This window comes from Pelophylax lessonae (assembly GCF_965119305.1).
Source record: "Pelophylax lessonae genome assembly, chromosome: 5".
NCBI lineage: Eukaryota > Metazoa > Chordata > Amphibia > Anura > Ranidae > Pelophylax > Pelophylax lessonae.
The window spans coordinates 53,730,862-53,754,377 of NC_138772.1; the positions used below are offsets into that span (position 1 = coordinate 53,730,862).

The 23,516-nt window shown below is 40.5% G+C and overlaps 1 protein-coding gene across 1 annotated transcript in view; it reads left to right on the top strand.

Annotated features, from left to right (window-relative positions):
- LOC309555572 (uncharacterized protein) overlaps positions 1–23,516 on the top strand; it is a 70,490-nt gene that overhangs the window by 41,623 nt on the left and 5,351 nt on the right. The window lies entirely within an intron of this gene.

The window sequence follows — 23,516 nt, forward strand, 5'->3', positions numbered from 1 at the left end:
GCCGCTGAGAGAGGGGAATGTCTGGTGACATAGGTCTACGTCGCCAGACGATAACGAACCACTTTGCCGCAGTACAGTCAACCTGACTGGTCGGCAAGTGGTTAATGTGGAATGTATGTCCCAAGTTGTTATTGGCAAAGTTCCGCTTTAAGTTAAAAAAAAATGTTGCCTATAGATACACTTTCATGTAGTAAATATATACAGAATATATTATATACATGCAAGCACTTCAAAGTAGGTGGAAGAGACTTTCTTCACTGTTTCACTAAGCTAGTAAACGTTAATTTGGCCAGGTAAACAGCCTATACTCCTTTAGTAAATCAACATTAAAGTCACGAATCTCCATCCAGGCTCAGACAGTCATCCTAGCAGATAATACAAACGTCACTTCTATCACACACCCAGAGAAGGGAGCAGTCTGCATTCCATTTGTCGGGAATTGGTAACTCTGAAGAGGAGGTGGAGATCTACCTGAACTACATGGAAAATAACAGATAAAACATCACCAAGGTGCAGCATGCTTTTTTTTTTTTTTGTTCTCCCTCTAAGAAGATAACCTAGAAAAGCTCTAAAAGTATGGAAGGTTAGAAGACATTTTAGAAAAAAGCTAATATAGACTTCACCATAAAAATATAAACTTATCCTACCTTTTTTTAGCTTCAGTGAGAAACTTGCCATTCTAATTCATTCACATTTTGTTCATGCCACAATCCTTGTGAAAAGAGAAAAAACTGTGCTAAAATAATAAACTACATAACCTAAAAGCAACAACTCACCTGTGAGATAGGCACAGTGAAAAAAGTAAACAATTACATAAAGAGCTGTGCTAAAAACACATGTAAATAGCGTTAAACTTAAAAAATTAATAAATATAAAACATTTGTGAAAATAAAGTCCCAATGATTGAATTGTCCCAGAAAAGGATCAGTCCTTATGAATAGACACAGATAATTATCACATCACCCGTGAAAAAATAAGAAAAAGTAAAAATATTAAAAATGAAATCCTTGTGTACACAAAATATTCCTATTTACGGTGCCACAATTAAGGCCCCTTTCACATGGCTCTGTTCCATCGACGGAGCCGTGCTGCTCCGTGGGGGATCGATCCACCGATCCCCCGCTGAGCAGGTGGATGACAGCTCCGTCTCCGCTCTGTGTGCAGAGACGGAGCTGTCAGATCCCCACTCTCCTCTATGGGGGAATCGGATGAGAATGGACCGCCTGTCCCTTCTCATCCGATCGGCCAGACGGATGGAAAATAGGGTTTCCATCCATCTGGATTTGACGGACAGGATCGGATCGGATAGGATGTCAGTGGACATGTCTCCGCTGACGTCCACTGCCCCATAGAGATGCATGGAGCATCCGTTCAGATCTGCCTGAAAAACTGAGATGGATCTGAACGGTCCACATGTGTGAAAGGGGCCTTAAAGTCTCACAGACACAGAAGAGAAATAGAAGGAAGAAGAGTGAGAAAGGGTGGTAGAAGGATAAAGATATAAGTCCCTGCTTTATATCAAAATCCTTCCCATTTACATCATAGTCCCCTATCTTCACATTAACCTCCCCCCCCTTTATACATTAGTGTCCCCCCTGCACATCAGAAGTCTCAGTATACATCAAAATTCGTTCCCAGGCTAGGGGGTGCACTTATTGCTCCTGGGACCACTGTGAGTTTATAGCGTGGCAGCAAGGCAGATAGAGCCCACTTTCACATACGAGGGCTCCCTTCACACTAGAGCACCCCCTTTCACATCAGAAGCCTCTACTTCGCAAAAAAAAAAAAACCCTTTCACGTTGGATGTCCCCCTTTTATATCAAAAGGCTCCCTTAACATCTAAAGCCTCCCACTATACATCAGAGCCCCCCCCCCCCCCCCCACCTCTGTCATATCAGAAGCCTCTGCTTCACGAAAAAGCCTTCCTTTCACATTGGAAATCCCCCTTTTCATATCAGTGGCCCCTTTCACACCATAGTCTCCTCTTTCACATCAGAAGGCTTCTTTAACATTCACAGCCCCCACTACACATCAGAAGCCCCTCACCCAGAGTTCCCCTTTTAACATCAGAAGCCCCCACCCTCTTGGACCAGGGGTTACACTTGCTACTGCTGGGGCTGTCGTGACACCTATCCAGGTTTACAACATGGCAGAGGGTATGTAGGAGGGGTGGGTGCTAAACTCTGGCACCTGAAACAGGGTCACTGCCTGGCCCAGGAGGTAGCTTTACTTGTGCCGAGCATCATATACGCTTGAACAAAGAAAATTGTCTCCAAACATGCACTTTTTTACCCGTGTACAGGCTGAGGCCTCGGTGGTACAGATCTGCCCCCAATTGCTATGGGAGACAAATCATTGTAGGAGGAGTGCGGACAACATCTCACCTATCACATAAACAAGCTTAACAACAGGTCACCTGCCAGACCTCTGTTACCCTTGGTAACCACTGTAGCTTCACACTGGATGAACTCTTTATACTGATGTCTTCATACCCAAGTGTGCTAGTGACCCAAGCTGTAGACTACATGTGTCGGTTACTTGCATTACACCCATTTAGTAACTTCGGACCAGGCAAAGGCAAACTTTCAAAAGCTTTACAAGTGCAGCATTATAAGAATCACAAGATAACGGTTCAACATATAGCACAGTCTTATCCTAACATCCCTAATCCCTAACTACAGGCTTGTGGCTGCCCCATTCTTGGCAGAGTCGACAGTTGGTATCTTCAGGGATGACTGCACCTCCCAGCAATCCCCTGTATATGGAAGGCTCTAAAACACAGGTGTCCAGCAGAAACAGGGACTCCCTTGGCAGGAGCAGCAGCTGAAGGTCACATTTTGCTGTTTGAGTCTTTATGGAGGACTGCAGGTCCCAGTAATCCCCCTTCTCTCCTCTTCTGTAAGCAGCTGGAACTCACATTCTGTGGCTTGTCTGGACCTGTCTCCCATGCAGACTGGTTTTGTGCAGAGCCCCCCCCCCCCCCACACACACACCCTTTATTTACAGCACAGGGAGAGAAAGGCTGGGCAGCAGCTAACAAGAACATGTTAACCTGTTTATAGACAGGTGGTGTAGCAGGTCAGGAGAGAAGTGGACTCTAGATTAGGGTGACTAGACACCCCAAGTTCCCAGGGACAGTCCCCAGACTGGGGACACTGTCCCCGAACCAAGTCCGTCCCCGGTTTTGTCCCGGGACTAAGAGCCGGATTAACATAGACAGGGCATCTTATGCTGGCTGAGAAACAGCCTGGTGGCTCGGATGGCAATGCCCCCTGCTGGACAATCTCACTGCCACTCCTGCTGCTGTTCAGCGCTATGTATTATGCAGTCCTGTGCCCAGCGCTCTGTGTATTATGCAGTCCTGTACCCAGCGCTCTGTGTATTATGTAATCCTGTGCCCAGAGCGCTATGTATTATGTAGTCCCGTGCCTAGCGCTCTGTGTATTATGCAGTCCTGTGCCCAGTGCTCTGTGTATTATGTAGTCCTGTGCTCAGCTCTCTGTGTATTATGTAGTTCTGTGCCCAGCTCTCTGTGTATTATGTAGTCCTGTTTTAAGGTCATGCTGAACAGTTACTTTTTTTTTTTTTTTCAAATAAAATTTTTATTAGGATTAAAATATAGAAGAGAAATAAAAGAAAAAAATACAATATTATATGCATATGATAAGAAAGAACAAATTACATAACAAATAGGTAATTAGTATTAGTAACATAAAGGTTGCGTAACGGATAATAAGTTACAAGATAGAATACAATAGAATACTATATAGATAGGGGGTAAAGTTAGAGAAGAATACCAAGTTGGGGTTTAAAACAGTGGAAATGAATGGAATGTAGGAGTAAGTCATAAGAGTAGCAGCGAATTTTCAAAGTCAGAAGGAAGGAAAGGTTTGATCCGAGGTGACAACGTTTTTTCATATTTGTGAGTATTGTAAAAAAAAAAAATGGCAGCAAGTTTTTCATTAGACATACAGTACATCTTTTTAATTTTAACCAAGTTGGAGTTAGGTAGAGAGGGCCACCAAGCCTTTGCCAGAGTTTGTTTGGCTGTTGTAAACAAGATTGTTAGTAGACAGGATTGATTTTTCGTGCAATCTTTTGGTTTGAAGTTCAAATAAAGCGTCTTTGGGGTTTTGGTAAAGCTTTTTTCTTAACAATATATGTATCATTTGATATGTCAGTCCAAAACTGTTTGATTTTTGGACACTCCCACCAAATACGTATGTAAGAAGGTACACGTATTTTTTGCATCTTCAAAAACATTTATGGGAAACTTTAGCCTTAATTTTGACTAAACTTTGGAGAGTTTTATACCATCTCATTAATAATTTGTAGTTGGATTCAATAGTAAATAGTATTGATGGAACAATGGACTGTGGTGTGCCAGATATGGTGCCATTCTTTTTCTGCTATAGATTTTCCGAGCCCAGTTTCCCACTTAGTCATATATGAACGTGGGAAAGGGGCCCAGTGTTTAAGGAAAGCTACATATTTTATTGAGATAAGTCAATTTGTTGTAGGGTCGGGTTTACATAGGTTTTTAAAAGGAGTAAGGGTTTGGAGAATTGAAGCACTAAGTTGTTTTATAATAATAGTGACCAGTGAACTTACTGCAGATGGAGCCATGAGTGACAAAAAAGAAGAGTAAATGGCTTAAAAACCGAAATCTAGCCAAAGCCATTTTTTTATTTTTGTTTTGGCCAGGGTAGCGGAAGGTTAGAAGCTTTGTAGACATTTTATTGCTTACTGTGTCCCCCTTTAGGAGATTTCCTCTCAATTCCAATCTTATTGAAGGGTTTCCAGCTAAACAGGAAGTGAAGGAAAATCTTCTACTTCCTTTCTATTTTGAGAGGAGATAGGCAAAACAGAAAGAGGGGAAATCACTGCATCAAGGACACAAACATCACAAAAGGATTAGATCCTGTGTTGGAATATTTTTGCTGTTGGTGACCCAATTAGGCAAATGTTCCCTCACTTTCTATCCAGGTTACTGGTTTCAGACAGAGAAAGAAGTAAATAGAAATCAACTCTGTGGGGACAGAAACCGCATTTTAAAACCCAACAGAAGTTCTAAATCAGCCATTCTTAGCCAAGGTTCCATGGAACAATAAGGTTCCACCAGAGCTTTCTATGTGTTCCTCTCAGATAAGTTCCAACTAATGTTCTTTTAAGCTATATGTAAGGGGGAGATTCTCCCCAACGGCCACAAATGTAAGCAGCATTCTCCCCTGTGACCATCACACTAATGTACCATGAGCTTTAGATATAGCATTTATTAACAGGGGCTCCCTGAGATTGGAGGTCATTTTAAGGGTTCCACCAGGGCAAAAAGGTTAAGAAAGGCTGGTCTAACCATTATTCACTCATGTAGCATGACCCCCTTGGGGGTTGCTGGTTAGTGGAACATCCTCTGCACTCCCTTGACCCTGGGAACCGTCCAAACCACTAGACACCATAGGTTCAGTCATTTTTTGTAAGATCCTTTAAGAATACACTTGACACAGTAAGTACCAGTTTAACTGTTTACTGGAATGGAAAAGGTAAGGCAAACAATTGCATAAGAACTGACAAAATGTTTAAATAACTGTGAATATGGTGTCACTCCTCCAGACCCCAATAATAGGGAAGGAGTTTGGAAAGCTGACACCCAAGAAGCAAATGCTTGATTACAATTAGTACATGAAGCAAATGAAAGTGACTAAAATGATCATCAGGTATAACTGTTTTATAATTATGACACAGGTAAAATAACCACAAAATGTGCTCTGTCTCTCTGAACTCAAGTTGGGAGGTATGCTAAATATGACTAAAAAGATTGTATCCTATACCAGGGTGCCCCCTTTAGGAAATATGGGAAGTGCAGTTTCTACCCTAGCAAGGCCTTCGCAATTCTTCGCCGACAGTTGGAGCTCTTTATTACTCTTCTATATGATATTTGTAATCCAGATATAGAAGTGTTTATGCAATGCTAACTGCTGTCAGTGTATTCTGGATGCAGAGTTATACTTGCGTTTGCAGGTGTCACCAGGCACTTTTGTGTAATGGCAGTGTCCACATGTGACTGTCTCATCCACAGACAGAACCTCTCCTTCCGATGCTGCGTCACAGGGAATACTCAGCTCTCACTGTTTTGGACAGTCAGTCTTGCACCATCCGCTCTCCTTCTTAGCTCTCTGGATCTGTCACTTCCCCGTGACCACCGACATCCACTCCATTGAGGACGGGCTCCACTCGCTCTAGGCCGCACTCCCAGGCCTCCATCACTGACTGTTCTCCAGCGGCAGCTCTCCCTCTTTGATCAACACGAGTCCCAGAAGCAAGAGAGTGCGCACTTGACGCCACCCCAAGTATATACTCTTCCCCATGATCCTCCACGGGCCCCAATGCTCCCTGGGAGTATAGTACTGCCCACTTATCCAGGACACAATTCACAATCTCTTCCAGACTACATTCCCCACAATCCAATTCATCCATTTCCGGAGGGAAGCCGATCCTTCTCGTAAATTCCTAAAGGGGCACCCTAATCATGGTAAAGTAGCAACTCGGATACATATAAATACTGTATATTCATACTATATGTATATATACAGTAGTCCCAGATTGGCTACACTCACATAAAGAAAAATGTTTTGACTGGTGTTAAGCTTTTATTTATTGCTGTCATCATATGTTTGATCAGTCAGTGAATTAGCATTTGTCACATCCATTCCCTGGTTCCAATCCATTCTCATGTGTTAAAATAAACTGTAAGGTAAACTTTTGTTTGCAGTAGTTACAAAATACATTTCTTGCCTGCTTGACTTGGCCACTTTTTCGGCATTGGCCACACATCTGGATTGGCCAGACTTAAATGAACAATTTAGCTTTTAGGACAGTTTGTTATGTACAAAAAAAAAGTTGCAGCACGTGAGCCCAATTCTCCATTCCTCTCTTGGACCGATTTTATTTTTGCACACACGCATTCAACCTGGACAATCTGCAAATGAAGATTTTAAGCCAAGTATCCTGATTTGCATTCATTCACTGCACCCATTAATTTGTGTTATGCTGGCTGCATGCAAAGCAGTAGATGAGGGAAAAGTGAACGGGCAGGATGCACAAGACAAGGAGCCTAGGCAGCAGAGAAAATAAACTCAGTCCTGTTATAAGGCTTTTTAAGTGTATTTGGTGGCTAAAAATACCCTCTAAACTGGGGGTCCATACATTTTTTAGGCTACATGCACACAGATGGTTTGGCCCGTCAGTGTCCTAGCCATTTCGGGCACACAGAAGTCAGAGGTGCAGCATCCAGCTCTGCTGCCAGCAGCCTGTAAAAATGGGCAGTTGAAATACGCTGTTTTCGGCCATCCTAAATTCCGGGCATAGGTCCCTGAATGCATACCACTATAAATGAGAATATCGCTCGGTACAATGTCCAGCCCCTTCATATCTCAGCCCATTAAATATTTTCAAAGGCTGCTAGCAGCAGGCTTGATGCTGCACCTGTGCCATCCAGGTGCCTAAAAATGCCAAGATTTAATGCAGAGGGGCCAATCTCCCCATGAGCAAGAGACCTTAATCTAAGAACTCAAATAGGGAAATTGTTATTGTACTAGGTCCCAAGAAGATAATTTTTACAAAAAAAAAATTGCACAGCCATAGAAAAAACAACAATGAGTGTATAATAATAACTAAAAACACACAACCAGTACTTAAACCGCTAGAAAACCAAACCGATTTATTTTTATTTTCTTTAAACCCTGAAAAGAAAAGGCATAATGTGTTAGTATGCATTGCAAACTAGCACATTATGAAATACTTTCCTTAGAAGGAAGCCCTGCAGCGCCTCGCTGTCAGCACTGAGAGGCGCTTCCATCTTCACCCAGTCTTCCTTCTGGGTTTTCATCCTCCGCCCATCTGATTTGCTGCACCGCGATGACGTCACTCCTCCGCATGTGTGCAAGAGTCACAGACCACGGAACGGAGCTTTGAAGAGGCGGCACGTCCCTTCATAGAGCATGCGCCGGTGACATCACCGGCTGCATGCAGTGTGAACATCTCCTATACCGTGCAGGTTTAGGAGATATTCACAGTACCTACAGGTAAGCCTTATTACTTCCACTTTAATTCAGCTCTATGTTATACATCATATGGGAGGTGGGGCAAGGACTGTACATGAGAACCACTGCAGAACATTTCCTAAACTGGCAGTATGATGATTATTATTATTATTATTATACAGGATTTATATAGTGCCAACAATTTGCACAGTGCTTTACAAAATGAAGGCAGACATTACAGTTACAATACAATTTGATTCAAGAGGAATCAGAGGACCCCTGCTCATTAGAGCTTACAATCTAATGTTAGCAAGTTACACACAACTACTGTCTTACAAGTTGTTTCTCCCACAAACGAATCACCCTTCCATGTTCACATCACTATTTTATTGGAGCACTGTCCAAAAAAAAAATCCTGTTCTTTTTACAAAAATAGTCTGGCAGCTGTGGTTGCCAGAACAATTCTGTAAAAAATACAGTAAAACTGTAAACAACTTTACAGTTATAAACTGTATATTTTACAGTTCCAAACTGTTTTAATTTATAAAAAGAAATACATTTCAAACCTGTGTAACACCCTCCCAGGTAGGTGCTAGGCAAAGCATATGTTTGACCCTGTTCTGCTTATCAGGAGGGTCTGATCTGTTAGTTAGCCTGTCACATGCTTCCAGGTGTGACCCGTTGAGTCTGGGGAGTCTCCCCACTGTATCCAATGAGGGACCTTGTTGGACAGTGGAGGAAACCTAGCCAATAACCCCCGGGTTTATGACTGTCCCAGTGGGTGGGCATTGTTGCAATGCATTCTGGGATTGGGAATAAATCCGGAGAGGACATGTGACAGGGTGTCTTTTGGCAGTAGCAAAGTCCCAGGAGGAGTTGGAGGGCTGTTTCTCCTCCTGCTGATGTGAGGAAGGTGGTTCAAGCAGTCAGCCTAGGGACCAGGGGTTGAGCTGTGCCACAGAAGGATCCAGTGTGCTGACCAAGTGGAGCTGCTGGGCAGAATACTTCTGGAAAAACAGTATTGTGAGTACTCAAGAATCTGCACAGGGGCCTGCCTAAGAGGGGACCACTCCAGAGGGGTCAAGGGGATCTAGAAGTCGGCTAATCCAGAATGATACACTAAAGGGGGTGCCAAGTTGTTAAACCCTGAAGATTAGAGGGTAAAGGGTGCGCCAGGAAGGGCCCTGAAGTTTCTCAGAAGTGCAGTCTACTGTAAAGGACAGTTACCTCAGGAAAGGAGTGCCTTAGGAAGTTAAAAGGACTCTTTTTACAGACAAAGTAAAGAAAGCGGCCTAGCCATGACTAGCTCAAACAGCGTTAACCATCATCAGTCAGCGTTAACCAGTGTCAATCAGCATTTTTCTATATCGTCCCAGCCTATTGTGCATAGTTCAGTTTAATTGGAGTATCCAACTCATCCCTTCTCCTATCCAAGTTCCTAATGAAACATAAAAAAACAAAGAAACTGGACTGGTCCTTATCTGAGGTAAAAACACTTGGAAACATGTCAGAATTGTTGCTAATGAAAACCCAGGGGAACCCACACACAGCAGCTCCCATGGGAGTAGTGCTACACCTGTAAATCCAACATCTTTTTTTTTCTGTTTTTCCAAGATAAAAATGGCACTTGTGGTTGCCAATGCCAAAAAAATTCTGTAAAAAAATTAAAAATTTAGTTCACAACAGTTTTAAACTATACACTTTTACAATATAAAAATGTTGTAATTTAGAAAAAAAAAAATAAGTTTTTAAAATGGTAAATCCAATAAGCCTTTTCTGCTGAATTAGGAATACCACGCAGCTATTAGCCCATTTACTGCAGGATGTGCCATTAAATGTCCTTGTTTTTTGACATACTGAGTGTGCCGCTAAGAGCAGCAGGGGCAGCACATAAAGTTGCATGCTCAGTGTGTGCATTTTTCCTAAAGGATAAGTTCACCGTGTTACATGTTTCATCTGTATTTAGGATGGAACATGTAATCAGTGCCATCTTAAGAGCCTTATAGGCCCCTGGGCAATGCAGTGCACTGGGGCCTCCTGCCTACACAATCACTCACGAGAATAAAAATGGCAGGGCGGAGAGGAGTCCGGAGGAGGTGAGCGAAGACATGCATTTGTAGCGCTATTTTGACCACTCTTGGCGGCTACTGGTGTATGATGACGCCACCTGTGTAGTATTTAGGAGCAGAGTATATAATCTGTGTGATCAGGACAGGATTTATAGTAAGCGCCAGTGCCTCCACTCAATAAGGGCTTGTGATTCGCAAGTGAAATCCCAATTGAGAAAACATATCCATATAAACAGTAATCCACACAGCAGAGAGTTTAAATGTCCATGTATTGAAGAAATAACATTCAGTGAACCATACAACATAAGATATTTTCCTCAGGAACATGAAATCATCAGCAGTGTCTCTGTGTGTCTAAGTGAGGGGATGTTACAGCACTTACAGTCTCTGTTCTCCAGCAAGAAAATGTCTGTGTCTTCTCATATCTCTCTTTTTCTCCAGTCTTACCCAGCAATCCTTGCTCTGCCCTTTTTGATGACCTCATCCTTCTTGCAGAGAGACAAAGAAAGCACAGCAACCATTTTGACAAAGGGCAAAACAAACACTGCATAACAGGAATACACATTTGAAAGATGGGCAACAAAATTATCACATCACTACACATTCATCATGGCAAGAGAGCACAACTACCTGGAGTATATACCTTACTATATACATTTTACAGGGAACACTATATACTACAAGAGTCTCTTATAGTATATAGTGTTCCCTGTAATATTTATATAGTAAGGTATATCCTCCAGGTAGTTGTCTCTTGTAGTATATATTTTTCCCTGTAATATGTATATAGTAAGGTATATACTCCAGCCTGAGCCTAGTTGTACTCTCTTGTAGTATATATTGGCCCCTGTAATATGTATATAGTAAGGTATATACTCCAGGTAGTAGTTGTACTCTCTTGTAGTATATAGTGTTCCCTGTAATATGTATATAGTAAGGTATATCCTCCAGGTAGTTGTCTCTTGTAGTATATATTGGTCCCTGTAATATGTATATAGTAAGGTATATACTCCAGGCAGTAGTTGTACTCTCTTGTAGTATGTAGTGTTCCCTGTAATGTGTATATAGTCTATATACATATTACAGGGAACACTATATACTACAAGAGAGTACAACTACTACCTGGAGTATATACCTTACTATATACATATTACAGGGACCAATATATAGTAAGGTATATCGTCCAGGACAGGTAGTTGTCTCTTGTGTCGATCATCATCATACCATGGAGAGAGGTAAAAAAAGAATATCAAGCAGCCTGGCAGCTGGGCTGGCTGCCTTACCTTTTTCACAACGGCTGCACATGGGAGAAGGTGGGTGGAGGCAGTCTTCTAGGCACGGAGACGGAGGAGAGGATGACGAGCCGACGAGGAGGAGGATCCTCCTCCGCTGTGCATCATGGGTCTGCTCTGCTAACGTCACTGGTTGCTAGATGCCAACCGGGCTGGCCTTAGCAACCAGTGTCTGTGCAGTGCAGATTCGAGCCACGGCCGCCGCCAGCGGGCGGACAACAACAAGGGGGGGGGGCCGGGCCGGCGGACAACGGAACGGGGGGCCCTATACCACCAGGGACAGCAATTGCCAGTGCCACCATCCATATGGGGCCCCTTGGCAAATGGGGCCCCCCGGGCAACCGCCGGGCATGCCCAGTGGAAAAGACGGCCCTGCATGTAATATGTTCCAGCAGCTGCAGCCATTCCCCCTCTTTAGCTGCAAAAAAATGTGCATTTAACATTTTTTGGTAAAAGGTGAACTTATCCTTTAAAGTGTGGAGATGAAATAACTGAAGTTCACCATGCGAGGTGGTATAGAGTGAAGTAGTAGTGTCCCAGTTAGTCTCAACCTGTGCACAGACCCGATTTGCCACCAGAAAGTGCACGTGCGCCGGAGATAGGCGAATATCATCATCCATCTTCAACACTGCACATGCGCAATGCGAATAATGACTTTTCAGTGGTTATTCATGGATGGACAGATGGAAAAGTATATAAATTTACAGGTGGCTGGCAACCCTACTATGGTGCAGCACATAACCCCTCGACATCTCTAGTGTTTTACTGCAAAAAGAGACAGACAATTATTTTTGCAAACTAACAAAACAGCCTCTTTTGTAAGTGTTACCCTTTTTGGATGATTGCAAAAACCACTGCATAACATTAGCAAAGCAACAAACTGAAAGAGCTCACCATTAATCATAAACCCACCAGGATAATTATCCTGGCCACTCATCATCATTATTATTATTATTATGACTGCAAAATATTTCCTCATTCAAGTAACTGTGACACTATACAACTATAAAGAAATTATAAATACTAATAGACTGGATTTATAAAAAGCACAAATGCGAAGGATGATGTAGCACATTTCTGCTACAGTCTGAACTAAGGATATAAAAGAGGCAGAATTGCAGGAAAATCAAAAACAAACTAAAGCTTACAGTTATGCAAAGGCAAAGAGCTGAAGAGATATGGGCCAGAGGGATGTGGAGAAAGCACACCAGTGCCCTACAGGGTGATTGTACTTCCTGTTCTGAGTCATTTCCTGTTGTGCGTCACTTCCTGTTTTTTTAAACACATTTTTATTATAAAATTAACAGTTGTTTTGGTTAAGGGTGTTACAATTGTATTTTTAGTATTTACAGAATATTTATGTAAATTTAACACAATTGTATTGTTTTTTTAATTTACAACATTTTGATGTCATGATTTCACAGAATTTTACAGACATTTTTTACAGTGAGGCTTTCTACCTTCTTATTGAAAAAATAGTTGGAGTTGTGGGTGTATTGTTAAAAAACAAAACTGCCTTTTTTAGCTGGTTTACATTAGGGCATTCATTACTAAAAACATCCTAACAAATTCCAGACACACTGTTCATGTATGTAAGCTTTAGGAAAGCCAAGAAAAATCAAATCTTTATTGTATTTATTTATTTCCTTATTAATGTGCTGATTTCATGCTTGGACATAAAGTCAAGTGGCAACCCATCTCAAATAGTTTTGGTACCAACCCAGAGTTTAGGAAACACTGTTCTAGAACTGCAGTGGGATTATACACATGGCAGGTGCATTGGATTACATGCATAGCTACTGAAGAATCTTGATCCAAGTGTAACACCTAAAACATGCGCAAGCACTGGGAGATATCTACTATACAACAAACCCACTGAGATTACATGGTAAAGTTACAGGTGTAGTGCTACCCCAAGGGAGCTGCTGGAATTTGCCCAGGTTCTTTTTCCCAATAGTTGCTCGCAGCCAGGCACATGATTTCTGTCACTCTCAGGCTAAATAACAAGTCCAGGGGTGTTCTTTTTAATGTTTTTAGGGTAACTTAAATAGGGTTGGGAAATTGAGTGGAAAACTATGGGAACTATGTAGAAGATGAGGACAGTAAACTTCCTTCTGTAGAACTGAAACAAACATCCTTGCAAAAGCAAACTGTGGACTTGGCTTTGTAGTAGAAGAAGTTAAAAGCAAAATAACGTCTTCTTTAGAGCAATAAGAACAGAGTCACTTCACAAAGAACTGGATAGACAGAGCTCTTCAGGACACCAGTCAATGTCTAGACACAAACACGCAGCTGACTCTCTAGCACCAGGGAGGTGGGAGCAGCCCAAAAGTCTCTAAGATCTCTCACAGCAGTCTGTGCTCACAAAATGTCCTTGGAAAGTTGGTTGCCTCCTTCCAATATCCATGCAACACCTTTTTTCCCAGTGATACCAGACTAGATCTTCAGATGACAGCCCCTTAGACAGCTCTCTGTAACTTCAGCATCCAGACCCCTTAGCTAGCCCAGCTGGGGTTTCACTAACAGCAAGTACATGACAGGGCTGCCCAGAGGGCAGCAAGCCCACCAGGCTGGACTTCTCCTATCCAGGACCTGGAAGCTCTGTGTCTCAGAGTATTTACAGTATACAGACTCCCACGAGCCTCTATGCTACCCTCCCTGGGATTGGCCAGGGCTGTAAAAAAATTCATGCCACTATTTGCATTGCTTCCAGAGAGCTCTACAGTATAGTTCTCTGGAAAGCAGAGGAAGCAATCAAACCAGCAGCAGCTGAAACACTGAACAAACCAAACTAATCACGTGCAGCTTCCCCCGATTACAGTGAGCTAGAACTAAATTTGCCTAACCCAGAAGATATAGTCAATATAGCCCCACTGACTATAGTGAGACAAACTCAATTGACCTAACAACAAAAGTACAGCTCGACTGAACACAGTGAACCTGAACCAAATCCACCTATTCGTAGCACCTATCTAGGGGGGAGCTACACAGGTCTGAGCAATTCCAAAAACAAGTGAAATAAGTCAGTAAGCTAATACAGTCTACCAGATCCTCTAGCTATGATAAACACCCATACCACCTTTTAGGTTCACAGTATTACATTTCATCCATAAGGACACACTGATCCACAATGTGCCGGTAGGAGGACAGTGGGAATTTACACCCTGAAGTACTGTCTGCCTCTTGTCTCTATATTTCTATCTTGAAAATAGAAACTTCTAACTGCTACTTTTTTTTTTTTTTTTCACCATCAGGTTTTCTGTAAGTGGGAGATGGCAGAATCTACAGTGGAGGTCCAGCATCACAAGCAGTTGTGTTCCAGAATCGTCACATTACCCACAAAAGAGGAGTTTCAGAACAGCAATGTCTGCATGACAAACTGAAGTACTTTATAGGTATGGTATGATTTCTTTAGGCATCTCAATTTTTAATTAGAGGTTTCTTTGAAGCAGGTAATCTATTCATTTTGTCTGACCTGTTGTCAGGCTAAACGCCCTTGTAGTCCAGCACCCTGATTTGCACTCATATCATCTATGAGTTGGGGGCCTGAGGGCCCTTTCACACGGAGCTAAGCCCACTCTGATCAGCGGGAGATCTGTGACATGGGCGGCCAGGTGAAAATGGGCTCTGCTGTTCGTTTACATCAGGTTACCTCCGATCCAGTTCACTAAATTGGAAAACTGACCTAAGCCCGTTCACACCCGCCTGTCCATAGGGCTGCATGAAAGTGAGGGAAAATCTACCGAAAGAGGTCATAGACAAAAAAAAAAAAAAAAACAGGCAAAATTAAAAATACATTTTGTCTGGAATTTTTATTTAAAACACTAAACATGAACAATCCTTTGATGTCTTATTTTGCCTTTGTCATATGCCAAGTTAATTTCCCCATTCAAAAACATTAACTTTAAAAATTAAAGACAATTTTAAAAAAATTGCTAGGAGTTATTGTTTAATCCAACTAAGATCTTATTGTCTATACCTATATATAGATGTCTTTTATATGTTATATTAGTCAACAGTACAGATACAATTTAATTTGGTATTTTACTTTTTTTTAAGTGGATGTAAATAGAAAGGCTTATTGGATGTCAAAAATAAAAACAAATTACATTCCTATCCAAAACATATTAACTTTTAATTTCCACCACATTTTTTTAAACTTTTTATTTCTACAATTTAAAAAGATTACAAAAATTAGGAGACAGATGCAAATTACTAGCTGTGGAAGGAATTTTCTACTCAAGTCTTATTACATAGACATATCACTCTGTGCCCAGGGGTAAGGTAGCACACTTACCAGAAGGTGTGGATTCCAAAGGCGTACGCCAAAAGGAATCTAATACGCTTAAGCTGCTGCTCCCATGTATAGATAGGTGGGTGGACGATCTCCTTATGGATAGGGATGGACACTCGGCATGGAAGAAAAAAGGTAGAAGCTCCTCATAGTGTAAAAAGGTTTTCCTTTTATTGAACTCCAAAAAATGCACAAAACAATCTTCACATACAACGTCCTTAAAAAGTATCCATAAAATCCCCCGATCGGTACTGCAGCTGAACTTTAAAAACACTCCAAGGTGATAAAACCACTCCAAGTAAAACGTGGGTGACACAACAAAACCGAACTTGACCCAAAATAAGTGGGGTCAATGTAATAGAAGACTGCTGTTGAGCTCCTATGTTGCCTCGCGGCTGGATAGGACACTGGCTCTCTCCGCTGTTTTCGCCGAAGCCGGAAGTGTGAGTCTCGGCGTGCGGTCCAGCTACTGACTCAAAGCGAGGCAACGTGCGTGCCAACTTGACGCGTTTCGTCAGAGTGTGACGTCTTCGGAAGTGGCACGTACGTTGCGTTTCAGCTTGGTTATATACAGGAATGGTGACTCATTTCCGCTCCTTTTTCACCCGCTCATAATCCCCTTTCTTAACATATGAACCGGAAGCAATTCACTAAGTTCATAGTCTATACTTTATTACTATTCTCTTTATACAATTGTGTTTTAAACATGTGTTGTATAGCAGGTGGAAATTGTTATTTATTAAATGAGGACTCGGATAAAAGAAAATAAGTTAATTTGTATGCCGGCCACTATCAAGCTAGTTTTGATCCCCAGTGCAAATTTATATATGTACTATTGTGTAAGTTGCATACTATGCAGTATTGCAATAATAAGGTGCAAATGATTCAAAAAATGTGCAAAACGGCTATGTTTCCGATATTCCAATATTGTGCAAAAAAACTAGTTATTTTCTGTGCAATGTGACAATATTATACACTTGTCCAGATCTGTGACAATATTAATACTATCCAGATCTATGAACCAATGTTTAGCTTCCGTTTACATTCATACCCTAAGTATTTCATATATACCCCAATATATAGGAAGATATATAACAATAAAGTGTGTGGACAAAAAACAAAACACAAAAATTGCATAAAGTACATGGTCATTTAGAGGGGTGTTCACCCCCCTGAATCACCATCTATTGACAATATCTGCTACATCCCATAAATCATAGTAAATGCTTATAAATACTACAGATCAATATATTAAAATCAATATTTTAAAATCAATAATTAGATAAAAAACAGTTAATGTCCAAATCTTTGTTCATTCCCCTCGGCTGTAAAGTATTTAGTTCACATATCCAAAAAGTTTCATTCTTTGATATGGCTATTTTTCTGTCTCCCCCCTCTCCAGTGTGATTCAACTGTATCTATGCCACAAAATTTTGCTAATGTGGGGTCTCTGTTGTGATGGGTTCTAAAATGCATGGAGAGACTATGTTTTTTGAAACCCTTTCTAATATTATTTAAGTGTTCCCCTATTCTAATGCTCAATTTTCTGGTCGTGCGTCCCACATATTGGAGGCCGCATGGACAGGTGACTATATAAGTTACATGAGTGGTAGCACATGTGATGAGTTTTTTAATTTGGTACTCTTTGGATGTAGTGTAGGATTTAAAGGAAGTTTGTTTCCTATTCTTTGCTTTAACTGTATTACATGCTTTACATTTTCTGCAAGCATAAAAACCTTTAAAATCTAGGAAGGTTGACCCCAACTTCTTGGGAGGGTCTGGGATGTTATGGACCAGTTTATCTCTCAAATTAGGTACTCTACGATATATGAACGCTGGTTTCGGGGGTAATATTGTTTTGAGAGTATTATCTCTCATCAATATGTGCCAATGACGTTTGATTACTTTCTCTAGTTGTTTATGATTTCTATGGTATTGTGTGATGAATGCTAGGTTAAAGTGGCTGGTGCTAGGTTGAATATTCTTGTCCTTATCTATTAGTAATGTTGTTCTATCCATCTTTCCAATGTCATCTCTCAATGTAACTAAAGCTTTCTCATTGTACCCCTTATCTATAAATCTGTTTATTATTGTGTTAGCTTGTTGCACATAGTCATTATCGTCTCTACAGTTCCTCCGCATTCTCAGCAGTTGTCCCTTGGGAATGGCTTTGATCCATCTCGGATGGTGACAACTGTGGGTGGGTATATACCCATTGCGGTCTGTACCTTAAAAAAAACTTTTGGTATAAAATTTTCCCTGTTTAAAATTGATAGTCAGATCTAAAAAATTAACTTCGTTTTTATCATATATACCCGTAAAATTTATTTTATAGTTGTTAATATTCATGTCATGCATAAAAACTTTTAAAGCTTCCTCCGTTCCTGACCAAATAATAAAAATATCATCAATGTACCTTTTGTAGATTACAAGATCATTGATGTTTTTTTGAAAAATTTCCTCCTCCTCCCATTTACTGAGGAATATATTGGCTACACTGGGGGCATATTTAGCATTGGTACACGTTTGCATGTGCACTTTATTCCTTTAAGTTATTCACCAGGTTAGCGCAGTACTTACATCCTTCACAATTTTGAGATCACAAACTATACCAGTTAGTGCTTTTGATACTTGCTGCTTCCTTGTCATATTAAATAAACAAAATACCTAGGCGCGAGTAAAAAATTATCCTTTCATCTATACATTAGACCCCCGTCCAACACAGGGGGACTATTTGATACACGCAGCCATGGATACGTATTGTATTTTTGAATATGCTGACACCAAAAAAATAGATGTGGACTTGTTGTTCTCAGGAGGACAAGTCGAAACAAAAATTCCTAATTTGGAACAACTGTTTAAAACGTTAAAAAACAATATGGACAAACAGATTCGCACCTGGTGGGATATCACTACTTTAGAAAAATACATAAAGGAGGATATCACACCCAGACGCTTGAGGTGGGACTTAGCTCCCAATGATGGCATTGAAGATAAAAAGTTAGAAGAAGATTGGTATAACTTTTTTAAAGCTAGTGAAACCAAACTTCTGGAATTAATAGTAACTAGACGCAAGAATAAATTGGGAGTTATAAAAGAAAAAATTAAAAACATAAAAGGACAATTAGAACCACACGCACAATCAACGGAATATAAAGAGAGATATAAACATCTTAAAGAATTTTTAGACAAATTAGACAGGGACACACAAAACAAAAAGATAAAAAAATATCAAAGAGACATTAAAGACTATCAGAGTAAATTAGTCTATAAATGGCAGGAATTACTGGAGGAACCACAGGCTACCTCCAGAGACTCATCCCCAGCTAGGGACCAACAGGATCCACAAGAGGAAAACAGAAATTCCCCAATAAGACCAACAACACTGAGCCTCCAGAGGAAAAACAATACCCCAAGGGGTCCAAAATTAGTGAGAACCCCGAAACAATTAACTAACATGTATCACAATAGCCCTTATAGGAATGAGAGACAGGAAAATTATCAGCAACCGCAATATCCCACTCAATCTGGCCCACGGGATTTTCAACACAGGGGATATGGCAACCCACCAGGTCCTCCCCAGTATTACAGAGGAAACAGGGGTTGGAATCCCAACTACTGAGGAAGGGGCAGGGGAGGAAGGGGGAAACCCTGGTACCAACCCTACCCCCATTCACAATACCCACCCCCACCCCCACCCCCACACCCAGAATATGGAAGGGGGGACAGAGAAGGAGAGGATGCAGGGGGGGCCGCCTCAAAAAGAAAAAGGGAACACTAGGTCAGGGGATTTTTAACCTGACCAGTGAAACCTTCACTGAAACAGAGCTCATGGTCCTTGACCAAGGACTAAAATTCGCCCCAGATAATAAATTTAATGAGTTCCAAACCTTTATAGACTTGCAAAAGTTTATAAGGAAAGTCAACATTAAAAAACATTACCATTTGAAAGAAAATGATGTGGCTCCAGATATAAACCCTCCCAAAACCCCCCACAGTGATTTTAAACATAGTCATCTTAAAAATAAATCAACTTTTAACCCCAAACCCCCAAATAATCATTTTACGGAAACTTTTAAAAATATGGTAGCCCAAGATTTAAAGGATGTGAATAAGAATAAAGGTAGGGCCAAGAAAGACATATGGGAAGGCATCAAGCAAATAGAAAAAAGGAAAAACATAGTTATCCGCCCTGCTGATAAGGGGGGCGGTATTGTTATTTTAACCAAGGATATGTACAAACAAGAACTAAATAGACTGGTGCAGGATATAGCTACATATGAGAAACTAAAAAACAACCCCACCAATAAATACAGAAGCAAATGTAAATTATTATTGAAAAAGGCACATAAAAGAGGCATATTGACCAAAAAGGAATATAGATACCTCATTCCGGACCACCCCAGACTTCCCGTCATCTACCAAGTCCCCAAAATACATAAGAGTACTATAGCACCACCAGGTAGACCCATCATTAATGGAATAGATTCCATTTTTTCTAGAATAGGGGAATACCTAGACTTCCACCTACAGCCCCTAGCACAGACTTACCCGGCTTACTTGAGGGACAGTAAACAACTAACTAATATCTTAAATGAAATACAAGGCACCTCCAATATAATTATGGCTACAATAGACGTTGAGTCGTTGTATACCAATATTGACCAAACAGATGCCCTAGGAGCAGTCATGTGGGCTCTAAAAGAAAAAACGGACCTAAAACACGACCAACAAATTCTACTAGGTGAAATGCTGGACCTCGCCATGGGTAGCAATTACTTCTGGCATGAGGGCCAATACTATAGGCAACACAGAGGCGTAGCCATGGGGGCTAAATATGCCCCCAGTGTAGCCAATATATTCCTCAGTAAATGGGAGGAGGAGGAAATTTTTCAAAAAAAAATCAATGATCTTGTAATCTACAAAAGGTACATTGATGATATTTTTATTATTTGGTCAGGAACGGAGGAAGCTTTAAAAGTTTTTATGCATGACATGAATATTAACAACTATAAAATAAATTTTACGGTATATATGATAAAAACGAAGTTAATTTTTTAGATCTGACTATCAATTTTAAACAGGGGAAATTTTATACCAAAAGTTTTTTTAAAGGTACAGACCGCAATGGGTATATACCCACCCACAGTTGTCACCATCCGAGATGGATCAAAGCCATTCCCAAGGGACAACTGCTGAGAATGCGGAGGAACTGTAGAGACGATAATGACTATGTGCAACAAGCTAACACAATAATAAACAGATTTATAGATAAGGGGTACAATGAGAAAGCTTTAGTTACATTGAGAGATGACATTGGAAAGATGGATAGAACAACATTACTAATAGATAAGGACAAGAATATTCAACCTAGCACCAGCCACTTTAACCTAGCATTCATCACACAATACCATAGAAATCATAAACAACTAGAGAAAGTAATCAAACGTCATTGGCACATATTGATGAGAGATAATACTCTCAAAACAATATTACCCCCGAAACCAGCATTCATATATCGTAGAGTACCTAATTTGAGAGATAAACTGGTCCATAACATCCCAGACCCTCCCAAGAAGTTGGGGTCAACCTTCCTAGATTTTAAAGGTTTTTATGCTTGCAGAAAATGTAAAGCATGTAATACAGTTAAAGCAAAGAATAGGAAACAAACTTCCTTTAAATCCTACACTACATCCAAAGAGTACCAAATTAAAAAACTCATCACATGTGCTACCACTCATGTAACTTATATAGTCACCTGTCCATGCGGCCTCCAATATGTGGGACGCACAACCAGAAAATTGAGCATTAGAATAGGGGAACACTTAAATAATATTAGAAAGGGTTTCAAAAAACATAGTCTCTCCATGCATTTTAGAACCCATCACAACAGAGACCCCACATTAGCAAAATTTGGTGGTATAGATACAGTTTAATCACACTGGAGAGGGGGAGACAGAAAAATAGCCATATCAAAGAATGAAACTTTTTGGATATGTGAACTAGATACTTTACAGCCGAGGGGAATGAACAAAGATTTGGACATTAACTGTTTTTTATCTAATTATTGATTTTAAAATATTGATTTTAATATATTGATCTGTAGTATTTATAAGCATTTACTATGATTTATGGGATGTAGCAGATATTGTCAATAGATGTTGATTCAGGGGGGTGAACACTCCTCTAAATGACCATGTACTTTATGCAATTTTTGTGTTTTGTTTTTTGTTTTTTGTCCACACACTTCATTGTTATATATCTTCCTATATATTGGGGTATATATGAAATACTTAGGGTATGAATGTAAACGGAAGCTAAACATTGGTTCATAGATCTGGATAGTATTAATATTGTCACAGATCTGGACAAGTGTATAATATTGTCACATTGCACAGAAAATAACTAGTTTTTTTGCACAATATTGGAATATCGGAAACATAGCCGTTTTGCACATTTTTTTGAATCATTTGCACCTTATTATTGCAATACTGCATAGTATGCAACTTACACAATAGTACATATATAAATTTGCACTGGGGATCAAAACTAGCTTGATAGTGGCCGGCATACAAATTAACTTATTTTCTTTTAGCCGAGTCCTCATTTAATAAATAACAATTTCCACCTGCTATACAACACATGTTTAAAACACAATTGTATAAAGAGAATAGTAATTAAAGTATAGACTATGAACTTAGTGAATTGCTTCCGGTTCATATGTTAAGAAAGGGGATTATGAGCGGGTGGAAAAGGAGCGGAAATGAGTCACCATTCCTGTATATAACCAAGCTGAAACGCAACGTACGTGCCACTTCCGAAGACGTCACACTCTGACGAAACGCGTCAAGTTGGCACGCACGTTGCCTCGCTTTGAGTCAGTAGCTGGACCGCACGCCGAGACTCACACTTCCGGGTTCGGCGAAAACAGCGGAGAGAGCCAGCGTCCTATCCAGCCGCGAGGCAACATAGGAGCTCAACAGCGGTCTTCTATTACATTGACCTCACTTATTTTGGGTCAAGTTCGGTTTTGTTGTGTCACCTACGTTTTACTTGGAGTGGTTTTATCACCTTGGAGTGTTTTTAAAGTTCAGCTGCAGTACCAATCGGGGGATTTTATGGATACTTTTTAAGGACGTTGTATGTGAAGATTGTTTTGTGCATTTTTTGGAGTTCAATAAAAGGAAAACCTTTTTACACTATGAGGAGCTTCTACCTTTTTTCTTCCATGCCGAGTGTCCATCCCTATCCATAAGGAGATCGTCCACCCACCTATCTATACATGGGAGCAGCAGCTTAAGCGTATTAGATTCCTTTTGGCGTACGCCATTGGAATCCACACCTTCTGGTAAGTGTGCTACCTTACCCCTGGGCACAGAGTGATAGAACCCAAAGGATCACCGTCACGCACGACCCCATCCTTGCACCAGAGACTTTTTGAGCACGTTTTTCTGCACTTTATTAAGTTGTGTTCACTTCACGGACTATTTATATTTGAACCGTTTTTGTGTATTTATTCTTGCATTCTACACTTTATAGCATAATTTAAAGCATCAGCAACAATATTATGATTGTTTACACGTTTGCACGTGCTCTTTAGTGATTTATCACAGCATATTTTATATCATATCTATTTATATATTTTATTTATTATATCAGCATAAGTTAACATTAAGCATTGGTACACGTTTGCACGTGCACTTTATTCCTTTAAGTTATTCACCAGGTTAGCGCAGTACTTACATCCTTCACAATTTTGAGATCACAAACTATACCAGTTAGTGCTTTTGATACTTGCTGCTTCCTTGTCATATTAAATAAA